At 37.8% G+C, this 8779-nt stretch overlaps 1 long non-coding RNA gene across 1 annotated transcript; it reads left to right on the top strand.

The window, feature by feature from the left end:
• Nucleotides 1-330: 330 nt before the first annotated feature.
• Nucleotides 331-7584, top strand: LOC106484732 (uncharacterized). Its single transcript, XR_010886461.1, has 2 exons — nucleotides 331-732; nucleotides 1607-7584. It is a non-coding gene; the product is annotated as an uncharacterized lncRNA (long non-coding RNA).
• Nucleotides 7585-8779: the final 1195 nt, after the last annotated feature.

Genomic DNA, 8779 nt, shown 5'->3' with positions numbered 1-8779 from the left:
TCTATTGGCAGATACTGTGTCTGTTGGTAGGTGAAAATTAGATGGTGATGCCTGAATTTATGAACCCTCTGTGCACTGAGAACTGTGATATATAAACACGCAAGAGGACCTACAGGAGGAAGAGTGGGACTGGCAAGGCCACACTGATTTGGACCAGACAGACCTTTTCTTGATACATAGAGCCCTTGCTTGTTAGGAAGCAGTAAATCTTCTCTGTTCCAAATTGAGACTGAAAAACTTTGGCTAGAAAACAATTTAATCAGGGTTTAATACCAAAAGACTGGGCATGGTTGCAATTACTTATGGTGATAAAATTGCTTGATGAAAATGGAGTTGTAGTATGTGATGAAACATAGTCACTTTGCTCATTTTACTCATATGGTTCAATCCTGTCATCTTAACAATTCAGTCAGTGCAGGTGTGTTGCTACTGTCTTGAAGATGATGAGTGATGGTAGAATGAAAGGAAAAGCAAAAGCCTACGGCTGTATAAAATCATTATTCTGTCAATTACTTGTGTAAATAAAATAAGATATTTTAGAAATGGTACTTGACTAAACAGGAACCAGAAATTAAGCTCCAGACAAGTTAAACCTCGTATTTTCATTTGGTATCTTTAGTATGTAAGTGCCTGGTCCCTCTTACCTACTAATAATGTTTTAGCTTCTGTTCCCGTCTCGTCTCTCATATTCCCTGAAGGATATTCACGATGCCATATGAACTGAGCTGGCTGGTAAGTTATCTGTCTTTATACCACTGAAGAAATATGATTGCAGGCTTTTTTGAATATATTTGATTCCTAGCACTGCATTTATGCCCAATCTAGTGTTACAGTCTCAGTAGGTACACTGTTATACTAAAATTGGATCACAGCTTCAAATAAGTAGTATCCTATATATGTTTTTGAATTTATGGAAAACTTGTAAAATATTTAAGTAAATTGTGGGTACTGTACGGTCAGTTGTAGCATGCAGAAATGCTGTAGATAATGGCAGGCAACTGAAGCAGGCTTACAGAATGGAAGTGTTCATCAGCTTTTGTGCTGCACAGGACTGCTTTCATTGACTGATGTATCTGTTGGCTGCTGTTTTGCAGGACAGTAAATGGGGGAAAGGGATTAGTAGCACACAAATATCAATAGCATCATGGTTTCTTGTGCTGTGTAGTATGTTTGTAAACTTGGTATCAGTGTAAACTTGGTTAAATTTTGCCCTGTATAATCAGCAGCTGTACTTTGCTGCTCACATCAAAGTTAATTTTGGCCGAATGCTTTTTGAATTAGAATAGGACAAGCAGAGTTTTTATTTGAAGTATTTTTTTAAATGCTTCTTAGAGTTTAATACACAAATTTGAGTTGTATTCTGATTTAAGAAATTTTGGCATTCCAATACTGTGCTGTAGCTAAGGCTTTAATAGGTAGTGCTGTTCAGCTGAGTCTTCTAGTTGATGGGCATTCTGGAGTGACTGATGACTCTTTAATGTCCCTTTTGCAACCCCAGTTAAAAAGTACCTGACAGGAAGAGAAATGAATATAGATGATTATAGGAATCTCTGGTTTGTTTCAGTATTTGTTGTTGTGTTTTTAAAAATATTTTTCCCTTTCTAAGTGTTTTATAGGTTTCCTGGACTTAGCCTCCATCCCTTTCAACGGTGGTTGTGGTTCATCGTGCACTGCAGTCAGCACTCTGTCAGAAGGCTTGGCTCATACCTACATATTTTACAACTGATTCTCCTTGCAAACATTAGAAAAAACACCACATTGAATATGGTTTCTCCTGAGTTTGTGTACTTTTAACTGGAAGTGTTTGGGAAGCTTGAGTCTTAATTAGCTTTTAGTGGAAGTGAAACAGAAGTAATTATATCATTGCCTACTACATTTGCTTGAAAACACCTTTCTGTGGGACACCTGGGTCTTCTCAGTGTGCATTCTGAGAAACTTGTTTCTTTGCAAGGATAACATGAATTTTTGTGATACCATGTGACAAGAAAGGCAGAATAGAATGATAATCAGTCATATTCCCAGAAACAGTTCAGTGCCTACATTTTTAGTGTATGATTTGGATTGAGAGAAGAAGGAAGATAGAAAAGAGTAATTCTGGTATTTGTTTTGTTCATTGATCCTCTCACTAAGAACTGCGTAGTATTGCATCTTATGGATAGAGAGGGGCAGACCCTTGGAAGATGAAGATTGATAAGATACTGGTGTTACTTTTCTTTATTGGCCTTAGAACCCCTTGCAGTGGTAAAAGTTTTGCTTTCCCAGCTTGTTTTTTTTATTCTGATATTTTGCTAGTATTCTGGATGTGGAAGTATTAGTAAGTTCTAAATCAAACAGTACAAAATTCCAGAGTGTAGAAAAAAATACACAAATTTATCAAACCATAATATCTAGACAGTTGTGAGAAGGAATGTCTTGAATAATGCTGTTATTATGGAATGTGATAAGGAGGTGAAGAAGGGTTACCTGAGGGAGCCTGCATGGAGCTGTTAAGGTCCTACTAAACTGTGGCTAGCTGCACTGCATTGTCATGTGTTTCGGGTCTAATAAGGCTATATTATGTCAGGTCATTCACAAAAGTATCTAAGCTGTTTCCTGCTTAGATCTGGCCTTGAAAGCAATATGATCATATTCATATTGTGCTTGATCTCAGAAACCTGAGGATGTGAGGTGGCTCAACATAAAACCTTGTCTGTGTCCCCGCATCTGCAGGGTGTTTTGGTTTTTTTATTCCCCCCCCCAAATTAGAGGGCTGACTGTATACATAAATGGAATTCCTGGTTCCGCATCTGTGGAGATACTTAAAACCATTTTCCATGTTTTCTGGAATTCCACAATTAAGTGGCTTTTCCCAGCAAAGATTCACATTCTAGAAGATAAAACCTCAGTAGTATCTCCTTATTCCTTTATTCCCTTTCCAGGCTTTAATTTACATGTATTTTCATCTTACAAGTTCCTTTACTACTAGGGATATGTCTAGTGCTTATAGTGGTTCTCTTCTGAGCTTAAATGGTTCCCGGGAACATCTACCATATGCTTTATCATATGAGACAGAAGGGTTATTTTTTACATTTGCAGTATTGATAGTCACCTATACCTGCTGCTTCTCCTGCTTTGTTCACAAGCATGTTAAGGCCCAGTATATGTGGTTCCTTTCCGGTTCCTCTGAAGAGCCTGGTGAGAGGGAATTTCCTGCTCTTGTCTTAAGTTGTGCTTTTTTCCTCTTGATATGTTTTGCTGTGGAGTTCTTGCTTGTTTATCTGTGCTTCCTCTTTTGGACTGTGGCCTTTTCCTCTTCTCATGATGGCTTCTCAGAACTTAGCCTTCCGGCCTTGTACCCAACTTATGTTTGCAATAAGTAAAAGCTTGTCAGCCCTCTTACTACCTTCGGTGGGTTTTTCTCCATGGATACTGGCAGAATCTCCTGATATCACTTACTGAGCCTCAGTTAACGCCTGAGGTATGGCTGTGCTAAAGAATGTTTGAGGTGTCACTGCATGTCTTGGATGTTGCTTCAGTGACTCTAAAGACTTCTGTTGAAGTCTTTTTCGCTCTGGAGTGCTGTCTTGCTAATGGGTTTAATGTCTATGATTAAATTAGTTATTTGATGGTACAGTTATGCACACATTAAAGATGTGACCCTGTGATTTCTTGGCACCTTTCCCTCATGACCAAAAGGGAGCCGCAGGTCCATCTGTGGAATTTGTTAGTGTCAGACTGCAGCTTGCTCCTGAGTTCCAGCCTCAGAATAATTTCCATCTGCCAGAATTGTGCAAGAGATAGCAGAAGGGAGTATATCAAGCCTTTATTGGCTCTGGGATTTTGTTCTGTTAGCTCACTTGAAGCTAACTGCTTCAGAAATTACGGTTCAGTCTTGCTCTTCTTTCCCCTTTGGGGACAAGCTTATTCACCAGTCCTAAACTTCAGCTCATACTGTCTGTCTGGTCCTAGGTATGATAATCAGCTGTTTGATGCAAATTACACTTCTTATGACCCATAGAGTTAGGTTAGATGTAGAGTTCAGCTTGCTTTAAGTGAGCTTTATACCTACAGACTATCTGTAGGTATGAAGTGAGACTGAAGGTAATTGCTAGTGGGTGTTCCTGCCTTAAGTTGCATGTAGTATGCATATACACGTTGACCGTCATTTAAATACTGGGAAGCTACTTATCAAAAGAGCTCTTTAAATCTTTTGTTCACATATCCATTCCTGCAGTCGCACTCTTCTTCCTCAGCCCTTCCAGTGTTTTCTCTCTGTTAGGACTTTACATGGATGAGGGCTTGAGCTGGCGCTACCTGTGCTCAGTCCTGTGTACTCATGAGCCAGTCATGATGGAAGAGGAGCTGTGAGCATGAGTCCCAGCATATCTTGAGAAGTTAACAAAAAGAACTATCCATTGTCAAGCAGTAGGATCTAATGCCTAACCACAGGTATGGGTGTAGACATGCTCTGTGTCTCTAAGGATATCAGATATTCAGACTTCTGTCTACCTGATACATGTTATGTAAGCTTTGCAGACCACTTTAAAAACTTTCTTTGATACATGTACTGCTTAAAGGAGATACGACTTCCTTTTTTGTTCTTTTTGTTTGTTTTCACTTTATTTTTTTTTCACTGCCAGGCATTTTGTTGCCTTTCAAAAGGAAATGTCACTGCTCTGTGTTTTGAGAGTCAGACAAGGATATTGCTCACTTATTTTGGATCATGGCTTTGCTCTGTTACTTGGAGGACAGTAAGTGATGAAGGAATGAGACTGATGCTTCTGTGACAGATGCTCATCAGCTATTGCTTCTTTATGGGACAATTAATTTGCTTGGCTGAAACCATTTGAGGGAATGGTTTTTCTTCTAGATCCCTTGATCTCTCTTGAGCCTGGGCTGGCTCATCAGACTAGCTTTGCAATATGTCTCAGCAAACTCTTATCTCCTTAGGGTCCAAGAAAGGAAGATTTCTTTGGTTTCATTCCTTTTTTAGGGAAATAGCATGTTGCGATCACAGCTGTCAGATAGCTCTTGAGGAATCTAGAAACTCATAATTTCTCCAAAATTGGTGGTCTTTTTGTGCCTTCACTTCTTTGGGCCATTATGCTTAGAAGGTGCTCCCAGTGGAGTTTGGTGATGCTTTGCCTCCTGCTGTGCCTTGTTGGCAGGTGTTATCACTTGGACTTCTGTAGGCAACAAGAAAACTTGCAGCCTGGGTGTTTGTCATTCATGTGAGTACATCAGATTCATTTCGTTTTTTAAAACCTTGCCTGTTCTAGTAGATTTGTCTAAAAAGAAGAGTAAGTAAATGCCAGTTAATGTCACAGCAGTAGGACTTTATGAAATGCCTATATAGACATGTTGAAGTGACTATTGCATTCCATTTTATCTTCAGAATATTTAGGTTGATTCATTTTTGACTGAACAGTTCCTGTCTCCTTAATAGGCAGTTTGAAAAAATAATCTGTTCCATAGTAGTTGAGTTTTTTGTATTGTGTGTGCTTAAAAGAATTTTCCAAAATACAGTAGGAAAAAATAAATAAAACAGAAAAAAAGCCTAAACATTAAAGCCAATAAACATAGCTATTTATTCATTTATCCTGGACCAAGCCTTATACAAATTGGTAATCAGAGACTGAAGTCTAAAATAGCTTAAACTAACTCTGGCAGGATGTCACATTTTTTAATGAGGTGAAGCAATAACTCACCTGACCTTTGCCTGCTTTCTAGCTTCCAGATTCAATCTTAAGCCCCTTGTATTAGTTTATAGGCAACTGTACAGTTTGAAATAGTTTTAGCATATTTTTAAGAACTGACCAGGATCTTTCCAAGCATACCTCAGTAATTCAGGATGCTTGATAGCATGTAAAACAAATGTCTTGCTTCACTTGACTTACTTTTGCCTTTACAATTCTAGAGATGCAGGATAATAATGTAAATCCTTCTAATTCTATCTGCATTTTTTTTATACTGCTTGTGTTTGTGACACTTTTAGCTAGTTTCATATTTAAGTTACAAACTCTGGTCATTTCAGTGAAGTTCTTGACCACAATAATGAATAGGGCAGCAGAAACTTTCCTTGGATTATGAAGTCTGTTTTATTCACATTATTTTAACATTTACAAGAAAAATCTTGTTTGCTGCTTTTCTATCTGGTAAATGCCAGCTTCCTATTTGTCTTGATGTAGGATTAGAGAACCTGTACTGTGTTATAATACCTTCCTCCTGTATGAAGTCTTAATTATTTCAACTCTGGTCTGTTTTTAGATTATGAAAGCCACTGTGATGGGCACTAAAGCTTGGACTTGCGATATGAATGCTAATGGCAGGTACTCGTCTCAAATTCCTGTAGTCTGACATGTCTGAGGAAGGCTTAGGTGCCGTGAGCTTTTTGGCCATGGTTTCCTCTGTTCTCAGTTAATATTTTGGTGTTGATAAAAATGTCTGTCTTTAGTTACAGCATATCTAAGAGCTGTTCTGCAACAAAGAAGGTGAGTTTAAAAGTGGGGGGGACAACCAAGCCCTCAATAGTTAATATGTTCTGACTTTTTCTAATACATTCATTAAATATTTCTTAGATCTCGGAACGATCAGAAAGCTGCTGATACCATGACGAGCTAAAGAAACAGAGCGTGTTTTTAGCATTGGGGAGGAAAAGACACCAATCTGAGAATTAGATTTTTAGCCTTTTCCTAAGTATTCTCAACCCTTTGGACACTTTGCATCTGGGTCTGTTCCTCAGTCTGTTCAGTGATTTATTTTCTGTATATGTTTTCCTAATTGAGAATTAGTGTCTGTATAGGGCTTATTGCTAAAAGTATCTTGTTGCTAGTGCTCATTTATTTCTGTCTATATATAGACTTCTGACAAATACCACTCTCTGCTTTATGATAAGGAAAAGGTGCTTTCTATTAGCTGTGCTTTAAAGACAAGTAATGGGATTCCTGTTTTCAGTCAAGTTTAGGTAGCATTTGTTCTGAAGCCTAATGGAAGCTTTAGCTAGTATGTATCTCGATTCTCTGATTTAGGTTACAAAGGACTTGCCTTTAAATCTTATTTTGACAGGTGTTTAAGACCTTGGATTTCTGACTTGGGTAATAACACAGCAAATAGTCTCAGATATGCTTTGCTAGATAGAATCGTGTAGAAAGCAAGATTGTATTATTAATGGGGCATAATGCAGCATAAGAACTTGAAATCCAGATGAACTTGAAGCAAAAAAAAATATTTTTTTAGGAAGTACTAATAGTACTGCTACTAATGCCATAACTTAAAAAAAAAAGTGATGTAGAAATTCTTGAATGTGAATCTCATTTTAGCTGTTATTAAAACTTTGTATACACTCTATACTTTTGCAGTAAATGTAAAAAATACCACGGATTAACTGTCTTCTCCTAGAAAAGCTCCAGCATCTGCCTGTCGTGGCATGTGATCTGAGGAGTGGAATACATGCATACCAAAATTTCAGGTGGGTGTGGCACATGTATTTGCAGTCTTCTCTCTTGTTCTATACAGTGTACTGGAAACTGCGCATGCATTGTATAATTTGTTTTCTACTGGTCCTCTTGTAATGTCCAGTTTTTTAATAAACATCTTTTGAAGTCATTACTTTGTGGCTGTTTTCAAAGAGTCTCAGTGTTCTCATATGTTGCTTGTCCCCAGTGAAAGAGAAGAGGAGAGAAACTTGTAACTATTTTATTTGGGTGGGAGCTTTTATTTTAAGGTGCCATGTCAAAATGCAGAAGTTTTTTTTACAGTTTTTATTTGAGTATTTTCTTGAAGTGTCCTTATGCTACCAATCAGAGGGAAAACCATTTTAAGCAAACTTGAAGAAATTTCTCATGAAGCACAATTCATTATTTCTGGATGCTTGGAAAACAAAAATGAAAAAAATTTAGAAGTTGTGATCTCGTGTTTTTACTCCTATGAAGCGCTGAATCCTACAGGAATTTTTCAGCAATATAAAACAGAGTAAGATACCTTGCACTTACATGATTAACAAGGGTTTGGCTTCATCCTGGCCTGTTACTTTTTATTTAAAAGGAGGAATAAGAAGAGAACAGAATGCACCCAGTGCTCTTTAATGTGCAGCACCTCACTGTGTTTGCAATATTCCATTTTATTGATTTCAGATATTAATGGGGAAGGTGGCCTTTAGAATGCAAGCAGAGATGTGTTTTCAAGAGGTGAGAATTCAAGTGTGTGCATGTATGTATTAAGAAAATCCTGTTCTTCTATAAAAGTGTTCTGGCATGTCATGTAGTTCCAGTTTGGCTTTGTTTTTCATTTCAGTTGTGCAAGACATTACCAGACTGAAAAAGACACTCTTTTTTTCCCCCACACTTATTCCTTTTCACATGCTATGTTACAGTAGTGTTGCTGAGCAGCAGGAATGAGTGGTTCCTAAAAAAAACCACTGTAGAACTGTAAGTTCAGGAGTTGGCATGAGATCCTTTCGGAGGCTGAACTAAGAAAGCAGGATTATAGTTAATTCTACAACAAACATTTTTAGCAATTTAAAGGAAATTAAAAACCAAACAAAATCCCTGAACCTGAGAGTTCTGAAGTTTAACTCAGCTCTAGACCTCTTCAGACAAAGTCTTCACAAATGCCTGGATTTGGCATTTCTGTGGGATTAATGATGGGGGGTAAAATGTATACAGTGCTCTCAACACATTTCCACCTTTGCCACTGATGTGGTGTGCTGGCAGGGAGCTCATTCCATTAGAAGAGGATGGTGTAATTAGTAATTGTCTTCAATCAAAATTCAGTGCATATCTCCTATTACTGAAAAATGTTA

This window comes from Apteryx mantelli, chromosome 27 (assembly GCF_036417845.1).
Source record: "Apteryx mantelli isolate bAptMan1 chromosome 27, bAptMan1.hap1, whole genome shotgun sequence".
Lineage (NCBI taxonomy): Eukaryota > Metazoa > Chordata > Aves > Apterygiformes > Apterygidae > Apteryx > Apteryx mantelli.
Note: the sequence above shows the minus strand (reverse complement) of the source record. Positions and strands in the feature narration are given on the sequence as shown.